The 17,349-nt window shown below is 32.4% G+C and overlaps 1 long non-coding RNA gene across 1 annotated transcript; it reads right to left on the reverse strand.

The window, feature by feature from the left end:
* Positions 1-1,218: 1,218 nt before the first annotated feature.
* LOC143224114 (uncharacterized) lies at positions 1,219-12,350 on the reverse strand. Its single transcript, XR_013013220.1, has 3 exons — positions 12,229-12,350; positions 2,168-2,374; positions 1,219-1,515 (listed from the first exon to the last, which is right to left on the reverse strand). It is a non-coding gene; the product is annotated as an uncharacterized LOC143224114 (long non-coding RNA).
* Between the last annotated feature and the right edge of the window lie 4,999 nt (positions 12,351-17,349).

Raw genomic sequence — 17,349 nt, forward strand, 5'->3', positions numbered from 1 at the left:
AACACGTTTAGAGTATTTTGTGCAAGTGGGTGGAAATTTAATCACAACATTTTATGATCAAGTATGTATATATTTAAAGTAATAATAATAACTACCACTTGGACCAGAAATTCGGTCGTGTAAGGCTTTTCTGCATAGGTATTAAACTCTGAGAATTTAGGGCTTTTCGTGAACATTTGTCACGTACTGTATGGAAGTTACTAGTATATGAGCTATGTGGATGTGATAACAAATGTTCGCTGTCCCCCCGCTAGTACAGCGGTATGTCTACGGATTTACAACGCTAAAATCAGGGGTTCGATTCCCCTCCGTGGGCACAGCAGATAGCCCGATGCGGCTTTGCTATAAGAAAAACACACAAATGTTCGTTTTATTACAATGCACGTGAACATCGTGCTGTACGTTGACTCTGACAGATGTAAATTTCTCAATCGGAGAACTCAAACAAATAATTGCTAATAAATAAGGCATTAAAATAATTCAAGTGAATATATATATATATATATATATATATATCTATTTCTGTAGTAAATTTCCATAGTTGATAGAATATATGAAATCAAAAATGTTTCCAACTATAACCAGTTGGAAAACAACTTCCTGCGTTTTTAATTCAACCAGACAAGACGTGTAATTTACCACAAACATGTTACTAGTTCTACGATTATATTGTTTCAGTACAAGGCTGTACCATTGTATGTTCACTGTCATATTACATGTGGCGTTACGTGATGCAATAACTGAAGAAACGGAAAGTAAAACGAAAATTTTGTGGTGTACTGTACTGAAGCATTATGATTTTTTGGTTCCTTCTAAAGGAAGTTAAATAAAACAGGAAACGGCGAAACATTACAAAACCTAACGTTATTTACCCTGAATATTTACACTGGAAGTCATATCTTCACCAGAGAACTCATTTTTAGTTGTATTAAACTTTTCTGTTTTATGTTAAACTGAACTTGATAGGACGTGAGAGTGTGTGTGAAAGATCCTCCCAGTAAATAAGGGAGGTAAAGTGTGTTCTACGTCTCAATATTCTAAAACTGAACAAACATTCGCAGTATGCTGGACACATGCTATTTGTTAAGTTTATACTGAAACCTTTGGACAATAATTGTGATATATGTAGTATATTAAATACATTTTTTTTATTTACCACAACGTTTAAGACATTTACAAATGATAGTAATTTATTCTGACTTGCGAGTTAGGCCTAGTTACATCTGTCATTGTAAAATTAATCAAAAGAAACATTCTTATTGCTTGTGGTAAATAATATTGTATCAGGATTAACACGAACAAAAGTTGATAAGAAAAGTGAAACGTAACGAACAATTTCGAACCATCACAGTTTGGTTCTAAATTTAGTGTAACGTACATTTCTATATATAACGAAATTACAAGAGTTTCGACCCACACACTTCACTGTTTCCAGAAAGCCTTTTTATTCTAAATAAATATCCACCTTGATGTCCCAGAGGAAGTCGTGCGGAACGCCTGACGGTTCAAGAAGACCTAGAAAATACGAGTAGAACATTTTCGATTCAGTCCACGCGCCACCCAATTGTATGTTGCCCACGCCACATCTCAAGTCGTTCACACGCAACTGCTTACCAACAATACTTTCAATAAAACATTTAAGGTGTCTTAAAGAGACAAACTTAATCGCATCAGAGGAAGAGTTGTCGCCCATAGTGTAAGTTTGATAACAACTGATAATACTGCGGAGATATTTCTTTTTGTTTTGTCACAGGTACAACAGAAGAACTGACTGGTTTTACTTCTACGTTTACATATTTTATGTATAATTAGGATTAAATTCATTTAAGTATTAAACCTACATGTGACAAATCAATCGAGTGCATAATGCATAAATATATGTTAAGAATTAATACACTGACTCCTATTTTGCATCTAGATTAATTGCAGGTTTACATTAACTAAACTTTTAAATTCACCATCTTTTAGCTACAAAACACCTTACATTTACTATGTCATTGAATAATTAGATTTTACACTTTTTTTATAAACCTAAAACTTCAGAATAATACCGATTTTATTAAACTTCACTCACTAACATTTCATTTGTCAAATATTATAGAATTAGTTTTCATTAAATTTGCAAAATTATAATTAGCACGAATTGTAGAATAACTTGCAGACTTACTTAGCTACACATTGATCTGTTTTCATTTTATTCATAAAAATGAGCCAAACATGCTCGCTCTTTCAGCCGTGGGGAAGGGGGATCGGCGTAATAATGCGAAGGTCAATCCCATTATTCATTGGTAAAAAGAGTAGCCCAAGAGTTGGCGGTGAGTGTTGATAACTAGTTGCTTTCCCCTAGTCTTTCACTGCCAAATTAGAGATGAAACTGAAAACAAACCAAACAAATTATTCATAAAATTAAAATAGAAGCTTTCTACAATGCAACATGACTTAACAGAATGATCGTCCTTAAGTTTTTGAAATAATTTTAGTGTGGCTCTTCTATAAAAAGAAAACACTAAAAAGTATAAATAGTAAAATATTATTTAAACATTGAATATTACTATTTTTATTCTTATATAAAGATTTATAACACTCATCCACTTTTATTATAATCAAATTTTTAATTTTTTAAACACATAATTTTTAAATATTGCACGAACGAAATTCTGTTATTCAAGTGATAAAGAACTTATATTTCACGGTTAGACCTGATTCACGCTTGAGAAAAAAACAATAGAAGTTAAGAGCAAACAATAAGCCTCTTACCAGGTAGAAGAACCTACATGGTAGTCTTGAAAGTGATGCGCAGAAACAAATTATGCGTATATATATATATATATATATTGTAACACAACGTGCCGTACATTCTCAGACAATAATGACTCTAATATATAGTTTTAAGTAACTTTCTTGATTAACTGGCTGTTTGAAACCTTCATAAAATCTATGAAAGAATTAGAAGATTGGATAACGATATATTTAGTTTATACAAGGATAAAGCGTTACAGTTTTAACTAACGCATCATTCAGAACTCAGAATAAATTCTTACAAACAGAACTGAATACAAGACATATATCATTATATAAAATTCAGAATTTCAAAACGCTTTTTTCAAAAACGCTTTTCACTGCAATATCTTACGGAACCCTTATCAGCCGAACGGAATCATTAATAACATTTAGTTTCTTGTTCTCATTTTTCCGTTAGGGGTCGAAATAACACACTTTTGATTGAGAAAGACCCCTCTAGTGGCATGTCTGTGGACTTCCAATGCTAGAAACTGGGTTTCAATATCCATGGTGGGCAGAGCACAGACAACCCATTGTGTAACTTTGTATTTAAGTTCAAACAAACAAACGATTGAGAAGGTGAGAGAGAAAACACACGGGTTTTAAAATATCAGGGTTTAGAATATAACACCAATTTTTCTTAATGCTATAAATTATCCAGTGTTTTCAAAAGTCAACTAATTTATTTCTTGGAAGTTTTGTTCTTATCTTTTTATCGAGAGAAGATAACAAACATAAGCTACTATTATCATAATTATCGAGAGAAGATAACAAGCATAAGCTACTATTATCATAATTATCGAGAGAAGATAACAAGCATAAGCTACTATTATCATAATTATCGAGAGAAGTTAACAAGCATAAGCTACTATTATCATAATTATCGAGAGAAGATAACAAGCATAAGCTACTATTATCATAATTATCGAGAGAAGATAACAAACATAAGCTACTATTATCATAATTATCGAGAGAAGATAACAAGCATAAGCTACTATTATCATAATTATCGAGAGAAGATAACAAACATAAGCTACTATTATCATAATTATCGAGAGAAGATAACAAACATAAGCTACTATTATCATAATTATCGAGAGAAGATAACAAGCATAAGCTACTATTATCATAATTATCGAGAGAAGATAACAAACATAAGCTACTATTATCATAATTATCGAGAGAAGATAACAAGCATAAGCTACTATTATCATAATTATCGAGAGAAGATAACAAGCATAAGCTACTATTATCATAATTATCGAGAGAAGATAACAAGCATAAGCTACTATTATCATAATTATCGAGAGAAGATAACAAGCATAAGCTACTATTATCATAATTAAAAATAAAAGCTTTTTACGTGAAGAGACTCACTCAACTCATCAAGTTACATAATTAAAATTTATCTGTTAATTCTTTATCTGGTCTTCTTATAGATTTCCATTATAATATTTACTCTTTATCTTAAGGAGGCGTACATAGAGCACAAGAAAACTTAAAACTAATCACATGTACCCTAATGGCTTGGCGTTCTCATGTAAGTTAACCTGAAAAAAAGAAAATTAGGAAAACCTTGCAAAAATTCTAAGACTTATAAAATGACTTCACTTTCGACTATATTAGTTCTCTTACTGATTGGATTCATATACAATATCAGCTACATCAAAACTGATCTTATCATCTTAATCAGTTCCTCATTTCTGGTGAATACCATACCGCTGCTGAATCGTTTGATATAATGATGGTTTTAAAAATATGTTATTCAAGGTTGAAACATGAAATGATGATTTTATAAAGAGAAACAACCTATGGAGTGGCAATGATGTATATTGATAAGCCTATTGTATTCCCTGGGAAAAATTACAGTTCTGTAACTGTGGAGCACTCGCGTTTCTTTGTGTGTCCAATAGTGTTAGACGTTAGTGCATCTTAAACTTTTCCTAAAACGTCGACTGCTAGATTTTGATTTTTGTCTCATTAAGATCACCCTCTAACTTTGTGATGTGTTGATATGAAACACGCTTTTAAGAAATTTCTTTTGCAAATCAAATACACCAATTTTAGAATTGTACGCAATATATAAAGACAGAAAGCCGATATCTATCACGCCAATATCTCGGCCGTTGCGGTATCGTTCGATACTGAACTTGCACGAAACGACGGCACTTTATGCTGCTACAAACAAGTTGTTTTTTTTTTATTCTTTCAGCCATATATATATATATATATATATATATATATATATATATATATATACGGACGGTGCCCTACTCTGGGCATGTAATTTGCTTTTAAGATAGGTTTTAGAAATCGTGATGAGAAATAAAATCGAATGAGGTATACACCCTTTTCTCCCACGATTGGTATTGATTGTGCACGCAAATCGTTGACTGAAATTCCCCATTACACTTGCTTGGTTGTTTAGCAGATACACTGACGCAACATTGTTAAGTTTTGTCCAATCGGAACCATCGACTGCAACTTTATAATGATGCACATGTTTTACCCGAAGAACGTTTCAGTTTTGAAAATGGCCAAATTAAATAGCAGATTTTCAGTTCAGCAGGGTAACAAATTCAAAAACAGAAAAAAGTAAAAAAGAACAAAAAATGTCCCGTCCCGAAACTCGTAATACACTTCATCGCCTTTACTATCACAGTTTTGTGGAGTCATACAGTTGACCAAGTAAGAATATGTATTTGAGAATCAGTTTTTCGCACCTTTCACTCTATAAGGATTTGTCAAGACGAAAACATGAACATAAAATAAACGCATACGTAAGTCAAAATTCTAATTAAGTAGCCCCCCAGTGACTCAGCGGTAAGTCTGCGGACTTACAACGCTAAAAACCGGGTTTTGATATCCCTGGTGGGCGAAGCGCAGATAGCCCATTGTGTAGTTTTGTGTTTAATTCAAAACAACAACTAATCAAGTAATATTTAAAAGAGATAACAAAATATACTCTTCAAAAAAAGAAACTCAAAAGGGATATTTTTTTTATTTTGAAGATAAATATATGTAATAACTTTACAAGCTCAGAGTATATGATGTTAACACGTGTTAAGGCACTGATTGTCAGACCAAAATGACAATAAAAGTTGTGCACTTTGAAAACGGAGGAAAACAACGGATTTTTCGCCAAAACGCATTCGTGTCCAATAAATTTGTTTGATAGATTTGCATGTTCTGCAAGTGCAACATGTGCAAAATACCTATAAAAGTGACGGGTTCTCGGTTTCCATAGCTCAGTGTTAAGCCACCGACACGCAATACATTTACGCCAAGACTGACTGAAGCACAACGCAACAACGCCATTGGTCGCTTGGATGCAGGCGAATCTCGATCAGATGTTGCCAGAGCTGTGAATATCCACCCAAGCACCATCACAAGGCTATGGAATCGTCACCAACAACATGGATCAACTCGTGACCGTCCACGATCTGGCAGATCTCGTGTGACCACGCCCGCACAAGATCGCTACATCCGGTTACGTCACTTTCGGGATAGGACCACCACTGCGACGTCTACTGCTTCAACCATACCAGGGCTGCGTAGGATTTCCGATCAGACCGTACTCAACCGTCTACGAGATTCTTAGGCCCCATGTGCAACCCATCATGGTGAACGTCAACGACGTTTTTCAACATGACAACGCCCGTCCTCACACAGCCCGACTCACCACTGTCTTCTTGAGACACCACAACATCAACGTTCTTCCCTGGCCCTCCAGATCACCAGATTTAAACCCCATCGAACATCTTTGGGACGAGTTGGAACGACGTTTGCAACGGCGACAACCTCAACCGCAGACTCTATCTCAGCTTGCAGCAGTTTTGCAGGCTGAGTGGACAACCATTCCACAGGATGTGATTCGTCATCTCATCGCTTCCATGGGCAGGAGATGCCAAGCAGTTATTGATGCTCACGGGGGGCATACTCGTTATTGACGTTGAGTGACGTTAAATTTCAACTTGTGAGCGTGGACTTCGCCTTTGCAGACTTTGGATGTTCAGCAGTGAATGTGCAAAGTTTCACACATGTCATACAGAATTACCCGGAATAAACTTGTTAACAATTTGTCTCAAATTTTGCCTTTTGCGTTTCTTGTTTTGAAGAGTATATATCCATAAAAAATATTGTTTTCATAAAATACCAAAAATAAGATAGTTATCATCCACATGCTATTATTACTAGATTATGAATAATTCTTAGAAAACATGTTCATAACATATCTATTTACATATAACTTTGAGAAGAAATTTAATCATTATCTCCCGTCATATGAAGAGCATTCATTTAACTTGTTTTTGAATATTACTAGAACCCTGGTAGTTCAGCGATAAATCTGAGGGCTTAAAACATCGAGTTCAATATGGGCACAGATAATCCATTATGTAACTTCGTGCTTAACAACAAACAAAATAATATTATTAAGCTATTGATAATAATGATTTTTGATTATATTTCTAGTATGATTAACAAAACTCTCAATAACACTCAAGGTTATTATAGGCAAATAAACTTAAATTACTGAGTAATGAATTTGTTTTTATTTTTCCCGCGGGGGCGTTATAATGTCACGATCAATCGCACTGTTCGTTGGTGAAAGAGTAGTCCAAAAGTTGGCGGTAGGTAGTGATGACTAGTTGCTTTCCCTCTAATCTTACACCGCTAAATTAGGGACAGCTGGCGCACATAACCCTCGTGTCGCTTTGCACGAAATTAAAAAACAACAACAGATATATTCTAAAGACTGTAATAAAACGTTTCGGAAAGTAGTATCTGTACTAAACTGAATACAGGACTTGAGATAATCTAGTCTTAATAAGGTGCATTGATAATACAATACATCAGCCATCAGACAAACGCCTCAATTAATATAACTGAGCGTCATGTATAGTTCATTTGGCTAAAATTTTCTACACATACACATTTATAAAGCATGATACCAGTGATTAATGTGGATGGAATGATCTGATGAACATTTATGATATAATTTGTCAGTTTTTAAATATAGTGTAATCAATATATGTATACGTGTGTGTATGATGTTATATAGACATTTATGACAAGATTCAACTTAATCATATCATAGTTTCGTATATATACATACATTTCGTTGTACAATAAATGCTAAAAAAACTAAAACTTTATTATCAGAAAAATTATAAGTTATCTGAGATATACAACCACATTCAAAACGTCAACTGAACATCATCTTCTTTGATGAATAATCTATGATTTTTTCCGTATTTTCCCGAAAATCAATAATAACCTTCTTTTGAATGGAAAATACTAAAAGTAAACAGCAGTACTTCATCATAGAAACTGTTGCTAGTAAATAAGCGTGCGGCTCAGAACGGTTTGTTTGCTTTTAGTGTTTGCGCAAAGCTACACAATGGGCTATCTCTGTTCTACCCACCACAGTTATCGAAACCCTCCCTGTTCATAGCGATGTGATTGCGTAAACATTCCGCTGTGCCACTGGGAGCGTTACTCTAGGGCTATCTACGTTGGCCATCCTAATTTAAAAGCGATAGACTTAGAGGGAAAGCCAAAACTTCCTACCGCCAACTCTTGGGTTACTATTTTACCAACGAAAAGTGAAATTGGCTGCCACATTATAACTTTGTCGCAGCTGACAAAAACAAACAAATGAGAGCATGTTCAATGAGAGGATTCGATCTTATAACTTGCAGATTGTGAGTCAAAGGCCTTAAACACCAGCTTTTGCCATTCTGTGCCTCAGGAAGAAATATGAAACCAGAAGCTGCTTACCCTATAAAAGTAATTAGTTGAATAATAAGGAAAGAAAAAGTAAACCTATAAAAAAAACACATTGAAACCTAGGGTGAGTTCGGAATGTTTCTATTAAGAGCTAAAGCTGGAGTGTAACCCATATAGATCCTTTCTGTAGGGACACTGTGCTTCATTGTCTCCAAGTTTACGAAAGTAGAACGAATTTTTTATAAAACGTTCTTTAATTAAAGCACATTCTATCACAGACTATCTAACAATTAAAACTTCCTAAAACAATATCCCATATTTATAGTTTTCGTTTAGTGAAGATTCTGATTGTGACAGCCAAAACTTCCTAAAACAATGTTTCATATTTATAGTTTCCGTTTATAGAAGATTCTGATCATTATATGAAGTGTTTTTAAAAGTTTATCTTAATTTTTCACAGTTTATTTAAGAGGTCTCTCAGTTGTCAGCCAGTTAGGCTAGAGTGTAATATGGTATCCAATCCTGTCAAACAGTCTATGAAAAATGTATACAGAAATGCACACAAAGGGGCAGCCATATATGTTGGATTTTACTCTTCAGCAAAACCTTTTATTAAGAAACCTTTTATACAAGAATTTCATTTTTATAAACCTTACAGAAACATCAGGATAAATAAACTGTAAACTAAACCACAGAATCATAGCAATTTCTCAGAAAAATATTACCTGAAACAATATTTTCATAACGGAAAATATTCCCTAAAACACTGACTTCAGGGCAAACAATACTGTCAGAACCACTGTTTTCATGAAAATGAATATTCCCAAAACATTGATTCCATGATTTTTTCATTTTAATGTTACTTTGCTTTTGTCCCTTTGAGAGAACTGCCGCAAATCATGACAAAAGTCACTTTACTTTGTAGAGATATATAAGGCCTGGTGTCGCTTCTCAACACGTTAATTAACACAAATAAATGAGTGAACCATTTATTACATTTGTTTATAGTCAATACAATTTTAAGTGTTTTTGTTGTTGTTGTTTTTTTGCGAAAATCTACAGAACAAGTTAAATAATCTGTAACGGTTTTCCATCAAAGAATTGTTTGTTACAGTTATTACATGATTGAAAAAACATAGTACAACCGACCGTGTCTTTTGTAGATTTGTTATGTTTCACATAGTTGCAACAATATTATACTTGAACAAAGAGAAATGTTTTTGAGAAACAGTTTATTTAAGGTCATTGTAAAAGCATTAAAACGAATGAAAAGTAAAGTCTAATGCAAGACATTTTAAACCTTGAAACTATTAACGGAAGTGATATCAAAAGGAGTTCCAAGGATAATAATTAGTTTCGAGTTTTTTCGTGAACAGTCTGTAAATGTCATGATATCTTGACTCTAATGCCAATAAAACCAAGATATTCGAAAATCTGAATCAAACATAATAATTTTAATATTTATGAAGAAATTGTCAATATTCATTAATTCATTTACCTGCATACAGATGATAAACATGTATTTATTAAGATTTCTTGGTTCTGTCTATTTTATAATTCTATTAATTATTCTTTCCTTATACCATTAAAGTGTATCATACACGCGTATTAACATTGTTTAGACGTACTAACATTGTAATCCTTTGTTACCGTAGCCTTACGTAATAGATATAGCGTTTCTAACACTGTTATTGTATCTATATCCCTTATATCACATAGTATGAAACACTATATTTATATATATTTACATACTTTGTTATTTTATATTCTTGTCTGACATAATAACATATTAAACTCTATATTTTTATATCTTTACACACTTTGTCAATTTATATTCTTGCCTTATATAGCACCGTATTGAATATTATATTGCTATAGCTTTACACGCGCTGTTATTTTATATTATTATCTGGTATAACACCATATCAAATATAATATTGTTATATCTTTACACACCTTCTTAGTTTATACCCTTGTCTCATACTAGTTTAAGTTTCGGGATGTAAAATAAATTTAATCTTATTAAAGTATTTAATGTTTTTAAATAAGCAAAAAGATATTGAGACACCATAACAGGAAGTTGGTCTAGTTAAAAAAGAAAATGTGCATAGACATAAAAAAAGGAAGATAAAAATAGGGTTTATTGTTTAGATCCATATCACAACGTGAAATTAAGCCGGTGAAATTATATCTATTGAGATCGTAGTTGACTGAGTAAATGTATGAAAGTTCAGTTTGAGAGCTGTTAGAAGGGTAAGATTATCAAATAAAAGTAATTTTAAATGAAGTATAATAATAATAAATATATTATATTTATGTAAATATAATTATTTTATGTAAATGTGACGGTTACAAAGAAGTGCAAAAGATTACGCTATTAGCTCTAAAGAGATAACATCTCACAGTTTAGAGATAACATGCAAAATCCAAGTCATTTTTGTTATATTTTTCAACATGTGTATTCTTTATCTAGTCCCTTAGAGATTTATAAGAATTAGAAGTGAATATATCATATATGTATATATAATAGACCTAATACTAATGTCTTATGACAAGTATAGTTAATTATAATCACGCTTCGCCAGCTTGTAAAACGCGTTCATGCTGTAATATTTATTGTTGTAATAAATGACTTGTGCGAACATTGTTCCGACCTACTGTGTTTGTTGTAACCCAGTCGGCTTAAAGAGTTATGGATTGTGCGAAACGTATCGTCGGTAATGAATGTGGTGAATATTGTATGATTGAAATACTACTATTATATATTTTTGTAATTCTTGAAAAATCCGTCCCTAAGGGACTATATGAAGAATATACTGTTTAAAAATGTAATAGGTCTAGAAATATTGTCACACGACAAGTGTAATTAATTATAATCATGCTTCGCCATCTTATAAAAGGCTTCCACAACATATTAATAATCAAACGTTTTGTTTTTCGCACATAGCATAGGTGACTTTGAGCTAACCATTCGAAACAACAATGACCACCTTCTATAGTATCATTTAAGAAATATCGCTGATTCTTAATGCTAAGCACGATAGTTAAACCTAAAAAATTATTTTCCCGCATTTTTAATGTATGACTTTAAAATGTGTTATTTAATTCATAACTATTATGCCTTTTATTGAATAACAATAATTTTAACATAAACCTTTTTCAAACTTATTACTGTATAAAATTCAATAAGGATACATTAATTGTTTTTAACATAAGGATAGCCTTAATCTTTTATCCATCGTGTTGCACTCGTGTCCAAGAGTAAAAATTTTTCACAGCATTCATATTTGAACGTTACGTTATCCATACTGACTGTTAAATTTACACCGTCTTACATGTAATTATAAATATCCATTCGTTAACTTCGCAATATCGTAAACTGAAAATGCAGCTTACACCTTCTAATACGTATATTGTGTATCATTACATATTGCTAAGTAATGCTAAGTTGCTAACTAAAGTTTTAAATCATCCAAAACGCTAACTTCACATCTGCCCAAACTGAAAAGTTTACGCAATCGAATGTGACGTTAACTTTCAATAATCAAGTGAAAATGTTCGGAAGGAATATGTTCGCTAGGAGCTATAGTTATAGCAAGTAGAAGTATTAAAGAAAGGTTTTGGTTAATAAAAAGGTGTACAGCAATAATCTTGACCTAAAACGAAGGTAAACAAAAACAGGGATTTAGAGCTGAATTGAAAGTGTTAACTCATTACCTTATTCAGAAAATTTAAATTGAAGCAGAAATGAGCACCAAGCAGAGACTGGAAGCTAAAATTCCGGTATACAACCATCAGAAATTATGAACTAAAGCGGAGACGAGCACTCAACAGAAAGCTACAACTCACATATGGAGCAATCAGAGATCGCGAACCAAAGCGGATATAAGTACTTAGCAGAAACTTAAAGCTACAACACAGGTGTACAGCTATCAGTGATTCTGAAATGAAACAGAGACGAGCATTTAGAATAGACAGAAAGCTACAACACTGGTATACAACCACCAGTGATTGTGAACTAAAGCATTTCATTTATTTTTTCTTATTTCTAAGAGCAGATGGATATAAGCAACAGAGATTTTGAATTAACATGAAAACATATAATACTCTAGGGAATAAAGACCAAAAAAAAGGGTTTCATTAATGAAGACTATTGCATTTAGTTCGATCAGAAATACGTAACTACTTTGTTTCTTCGTAGCTTGTTGTCTTTGTGGCCAAAGTAATATACTCCATGTGTTTAATATTAACTATAGGTTAAACATTTCCCAATAATGTGACCCGTGAAACGACAAAATATCATTTTTTTAAATGTTCCATCTTAAGTTTTGTGTTATGCCATGCTATATTTTGTCTATAGTACAAGCTAGAAGTAGTTATAAATACTCTCATTTTTCATGACACTTTACTTTTGTCTTCTTTCTTGTTTTTTACTTTTTTCGCTTCCATACTTGAGTGAGTAACTCAAGGTTTGAAATGTCTTCAATATATTATTTAGGAATGGTGTATAGAGTGAAAGGTAGAGTTGACTGCAAGCACTTGCTGGTTTACGACTGTTTCCGCGTTACGCGTCAAAAGAAGGAAAACGTTTGAGGAATGGCATGTTCGAGTTGACGTCAGTGCAGATATATTTCTTTAGTAAGGAAAGCCATCGTTGTCATTCTCAGTCTACTTGGCACCCCTTCAACAACAGTTCTACCATTACTTTGGCGTACACAGTGAAAACAAGTCAGAAAAAGAGAGAAATAAATGATAAAAAATACAACAGTCATGCCATATAGGATCTCATCTCTTTCTGTATTAAATGGTTTCGCTTACTATCGACATCACCAAAAATGTATGCACTTACATCTAAATATATTAAAAATATTAAACCTAGAGAATGTGCTCTGTTGTTTTTTAATCAAAGTCCAATTCATCCACAATCCATTACCAGTTGTTTTACACCGTCATCTTATTCATTAGCAGTTATTTTACACCATCATCTTATTAGCAATTGTTTTACACCATCATCTTATTACCAATTGTTTTACACCATCATCTTATTAGCAATTGTTTTACACCATCATCTTATTCACTACCAGTTGTCTCACATCATCATCTTATTCCATACCATTTGTTTTACACCATCCTCTTATTCATTACTAGTCATTGTACATCAACATCTTATTTCTTACGAGTAGTTTCACACTGTCATCTTATTAGCAATTGTTTTACAGCATCATCTTATTCACTACCAGTTGTATTACACATCATTTTATTCCTTACCAGTAGTTTTACACCATCACCTTATTAGCAGTTGTTTTACACCATCGTCTTATTCCTTACCAGTTGTTTTACATCATCATCTTATTCACTACCAGTCATTGTACATCATCATTTTTTTCCTTATCAATAGTTTTACACCATCATCTTATTCACTACCAGTTGTTTCCCACCATTATCTTATTCACTACTAGTTGTGTTACACCATCATCTTATTTCTTACCAGTAGTTTTACACCACCATTTTATTAGCAATTGTTTCACACTGTAATCTTATTCACTACCAGTTGTGTTACACTATCATCTTTTTGCAATTGTTTTACGTCATCATCTTATTTCTTACCAGTTGTTTCACACCATCATCTTATTCACTACCAGTTATTTTACATTATCATCTTATTCCTTACCAGCAGTTTTACACCATCATTTTATTCACTACCAGTTGTATTTCACCATCATCTTATTAGTAATTGTTTTACATCATCATCGTATTACCAATTGTTTTACACTATCATTTTATTCACTACCAGTTGTGTTACACCATCATCTTATTCCTTACTAGTAGTTTTACACTATCATCTTATTCACTACCAGTCATTGTACATCATCATATTTTTCCTTATCAATAGTTTTACACCATCATCTTATTCACTACCAGTTGTTTCCCACCATTATCTTATTCAGTACTAGTTGTGTATTACACCATCATCTTATTCCTTACCAGTTGTTTTACACCATCATCTTATTAGCATTTATTTTACACCATCATCTTATTTCTTACTAGCTGTTTTACATCAACATCTTATTAGCAATTGTTTTACAGCATCATCTTATTCACTGTCAATTGTTTTACACCACCGTCGTATTCCTTACCAGTTGTTTAATACCATCATCTTATTAGCAGTTTTTTTTCACCATGATCTTATTCACTATCAATTATTTTACACCGTCAGATCGTGAAGTCCAAAACTTGTTTCATTATCAGAAAACGAACGAATTTTACTAACAGAAGCATTCAGTGAACATGAGTTCCTCAGTTTCTTGAAGTCACATTTGGTGGATCAAGTGCGAAATTGTGATATTATAACGCTAAAATTCGAGGTGCGATCCCAGTAACATACACGTCATGAACAGTCCGTGGTGCAGCTTTGTTTTTTAAGAAATAATTTTTTTCACACAAATATTTGGACATTCTGTTAACGGCTTTAAACTCGTAAAACAACTGTTTTATATGATATTTAAATAAGTGTGGTAGTTCTCGTTACTGAGATTACATTTCAGTAGTCGTTTTTGTCAGGGTTATATGTAAGCTTTTACTGATCTACTCGGACGTAAGAACCATTCTTTAAGGAGTCACTATTCACTTCAGAGTTACGAAACGTGTGAAACAGGCTAAATTACTATGTGAGCATGTGGTACTTCTGACATAAAGGTGAAATAACCGTTTTCCATTCTAAAGAGTGACTGCATATGATATCGAACTCTTTAAATTGAATAAAATGTGAGAACTCAACAAAATAAGGAATATTTTTGTCACAACAATACGGCAGTAAATAATAGTATTTTAAATTTGTTATTATTATGGTTTTGAAGTAAAGAATAAACTCACAAGTGAAAACGAAATACACCTACATTTAAATTGCAAGTAAGTGTTTGTCAACTTTAATAAGTTAAAACTTTTAAATTAAGTTTGTAATGATACTCAATGCAGATAGTGAAAAACTCTGTTCTAATCTGATTCGAGTTTGACAAATCGTTATATTTTAAATAACTTACTGTTTTTTTATATTTTGCATTTAATATAATATTTATCAAAAGCTTTTCTTAAAGAGTATATGTACTCATCAGAAATAATTAGTACTCTGCTATTTATTTGTCCCTCATACTCGGAAGTAAGCCTTAAAGGCTTATTAACTTTAAATATCAGGGTACAATAATAGCAGTGGGCAGAGCAAAGATAGCCCATTGTGCAGCTTTGTGCTAACAAAAAGAAAGGAAAAAAGCTAATTTCTAATTACTCACTCTAACATACCTTGGTGATTCGTTTAAATTAAAGTCATTGCAACTGAAATTCCGAAAAGAAAATTTTCATAATTTTTATAATTCGGCACACGTCGGAGTCACTATAATTAAAAATTTATGCTTAAAATTACAGTAATCTCGGTACTCGAAAATAAGCTTACAATATAATTAACATGGTTAATGAATTCTCGTCTTTCTTTCTGTATCACTTTGACAACTATCTCTTCTGTATTCAGTGCTTGAAGCAAATAATTAAAAGTGTATGACAGACCTCCCATGTAATAATTAATTCAAATCTGTTCCTTTAAGGTATGATATAAAAATAAAATCCTGGGTACGTTTTGCCATTAAAATGCTGTTATTAGAGTCTTAATTCTAAGAATATGTAGTCCTTCATTGAAAAAAAAATCTCTACTTTCAAATAGAAGAGGAAAGTATTTATCATCTTATATTTTTATGTGTGACCATATCCATGCTTTTGTGTTTTACTTATTCGACCGTTTCCATTATCTGTTAATTACTAACAAATAGCAAAATAAATAAATATATTGGTTGTAAATGGCTGCTCTGTTTCAATTTAAACATGTTTTACTGCGTCACTTGATAAACTAAAACATGTCTTAAATTGCTCACGTGCGTCTTTCCGATTGTAAATCGTTCGTTCCGACATGGATTGATTTTAGATTATTCATAAGTCTGCCCTAGTACATGAAGGATGTGCCTGTATGTGTGATGGCTACGTTTTGCTGACGCTTGTCCGTTATTCGACGGATGAATTACTTTTTTTTTAATGCCCATAATTCTTGCTTTATTTATTTTATGAGATTGAACAGCATTAAGTGTACTCGATATAAGAACACACACTCACTCGTTATTCTCCTAATAACCTTCATGCCTACTTTCAATCTCTGGAAATCATCAGAGCAAAATATTAGAAGCTTAGGTAAGCTATTACTAAACAATTAGTAGGTAAGTAAGGAGTTTGCCTATTATCTGTTGGTAGAGAACGTACGTATTAAGTGTGGAACATTGTAAAAAAAAATCCGTAAAAAATACATGCAATTAACCGTTATTTTTCAATGTTGAAACCAGCATTTTAAGGTATAGTTAAAAACATGACATTGACGTGATGAATAGTCTAAAAATAAAGTCTGGTTTTACTGGGACTATACGTAAGTATTTTAATATATAATACAAGTTTTTAAAACACAGCTATGTCCACTAAATTCATTGTGAAACCATTTAAAACATTAATAAGAAAAAGACTGGTATTTTTATACACAGTTGAATTTTCCTTGGCGCTCTGATCCTGACCATGCAGACGACCCAGTCACAATTTATCTGTATATAATTTACATAGCTATATCACAACTCACTATATGAGGATAAGCCATTTAAAGTGTTTATGTACAAAACTGTAAAAAAAAGGAATAGAACACCTTAAAATTTACAACAAAGCTATTGTTTTATGTGAATTGTTCAATTCTTTTAAATTATCAGATTAACGGCAAAGAACAACTACAAGTACAGCATAAAATATATTTTATGGGGA

The sequence above is a fragment of the Tachypleus tridentatus genome, chromosome 8 (assembly GCF_004210375.1).
Source record: "Tachypleus tridentatus isolate NWPU-2018 chromosome 8, ASM421037v1, whole genome shotgun sequence".
Classification (NCBI taxonomy): Eukaryota; Metazoa; Arthropoda; class Merostomata; order Xiphosura; family Limulidae; genus Tachypleus; species Tachypleus tridentatus.